This window comes from Podarcis muralis, chromosome 10, assembly GCF_964188315.1.
Source record: "Podarcis muralis chromosome 10, rPodMur119.hap1.1, whole genome shotgun sequence".
NCBI classification, from domain to species: domain Eukaryota; kingdom Metazoa; phylum Chordata; class Lepidosauria; order Squamata; family Lacertidae; genus Podarcis; species Podarcis muralis.
This window is the reverse complement of record NC_135664.1, coordinates 72,789,591-72,791,852: the sequence shown is the minus strand read 5'-3', so window position 1 is coordinate 72,791,852 and position 2,262 is coordinate 72,789,591.

Here is a 2,262-nt window from a genome sequence, read left to right as displayed (position 1 = left end):
AGGGCATCCTGAGACTGCGACTGGGCAAGTGTCAGTGAGGAACAGAGAAATCTCTCTGGGGTAAGGAGGAGGTTGCGTTTCCGCGCAGACTTCAGTTCCGGCGTGGGCAAGCCATTTTGGAGAAGCTTTCGGTGTTGCTGGACTCCATCTCCCATCTTCCACCAGGAGCGCAGAGGGATGATGGGAAGTGGAGTCCGGCGATACCGCTTGGAGGGACCCCACGGGCTTCTGGAGGAGGAACAGGGTTGTTTAGTACTACCAGAATCTCCCGAAATGGGGGGAAAGGGGTCCTTTCAGAAGGCTAACGTTGTTCCCCTGCTCTGTTTCTGAGAGGAGAGTTCTGTGAACAGCCTGAACGAAGAGCTGGAGTTGGACATGCCCCCATGCACCCCAGAAATAAGCGTCGGGCAATGGACCTCTAGGACCCATCCCCATAACTAGCCCTTCAGTCTAGAGCCAGCTGGTTGTCAGGGCTTGCAAAGCCCCCTTTCGACCCAGCTGCGTCTTCTTTCCCTGTTCTTGGCCCTCTGCCTTTGCCGCGAGTGGTCAAAATGGTCTCATGGGCCAAATGAGTAGGGTTGGCCGGCTGCGGGGCCACGCAAACGGAGGTTTCCCTGTCCCCGGATAAGGTTTCCCTGTCCCCGGATAAGGGAGGTTGTTGGTGCATTCCTGAAGGGGACAGTCTCCCAGCCGCAGAGACCAGGGTACAAGGAACCTCCCAAGCTTTGTCTTCAGTGCAAGGGCGTTCAAATCTCAGCCTCTTATTCTGGCTGCTCCTAAACAGTCGGGAGCCAGGGAGCAGCTTCAGCCACCGTCACCGGAAGTGAGTATTTCCCCCGGTAGAGTTTCTCGGTTTCATTGGCGTTTGTTGTGTTTGTGGGGTGTCTGCGGCGGAGAGCAGGAACTGGCCGTCGCGCTGCCTTCTTCATCTCAGCTCTTTGGGAAACTACTCGGTCCGTTTTGGAGCACATCAAAGAGCGCATTGCTGGATGCTTGGGCAGAAAGTTGCCCTTGCCAGGGAAGCAGAAAGACGCTTCCCAGATTTATAGCGGAGCAATAGGCGGTCTGACCCCCAACCTGCTTTCCACGCCAATCCTACATTTACTGTGTTGTTAGTTGCTGTTTTACAACTGAATGCTTTTTCATGTGTTCTGTTGAGGCCGCAGGGCCCAGGTTCGTGTCTGTTCAGATCTTCAGAAACAAGTGTAAAGAGAAATCAGAGAGGTTCTGAAATAAAACTTGATACAAGCGCATCTCTACTTTCCCCAACAGCAACTCAGCTTGCATAGAACTTAAGTCTTCATTAAACTCCGAAGCCTCAGCTGGGGTCTGCAAAGGTCTTTGTTCATCTTCCCCACTAGAGTCAAGAGGGGGACTTATAGAGGAAATGGCAGTTCAGTCATCTTAAGGAAAAAACACACGAAGAACTCAGGCCAATGTAAGTTTCAGTAGTGGGAGTGGTCCCTACTCACAATTCAATAGTCGATAGAAACAAAAACTAACCCATTCAAAAGTATGTATTCTAATAAAGATTACAAACTCAAATAGAGATTACAAACTAACAGAGATTGCAAACTCAAAGAGATATGTATAAAACAATAATTCGTTACAAAGATTTTCTCCTTTTCACTCGACAATAATGTTGATCCTTATGATTTATCAGGTTGCAGATGGAGACTCAGTTTCAATAATAATAATAATAATAATAATAATAATAATAATAATAATAATAATTTATTATTTGTACCCCGCCCATCTGGCTGGGTTTCCCCAGCCACTCTGGGCGGCTTCCACAAAGACCAAAAATACACTAATATGTCATACATTAAAAACTTCCCTGAAAAGGGCTGCCTTAAGATGTCTTCTGAATGTCAGGTAGTTGTTTTTCTCTTTGACATCTGGTGGGAAGGTGTTCCACAGGGCGGGTGCCACTACCGAGAAGGCCCTCTGCCTGGTTCCCTGTAACTTGGCTTCTCGCAGGGAGGGAACTGCCAGAAGGCCCTTGGCGCTGGACCTCAGTGTCCAGGCTGGATGATGGAGGTGGAGATGCTCCTTCAGGTATACTGGACCAAGGCTGTTTAGGGCTTTAAAGGTCAACACCAACACTTTGAATTGTGCTCGGAAACGTACTGGGAGCCAATGTAGGTCTTTCATTGAGCAGAAGTCAGTTATGGATTGGAAACCAGGACAGGGCCCTGTTTCAATGTATTCACCTTCATCAGCTAATTTTGATGTTTGAAGTTTCTAAGTTTGAGGACTTTC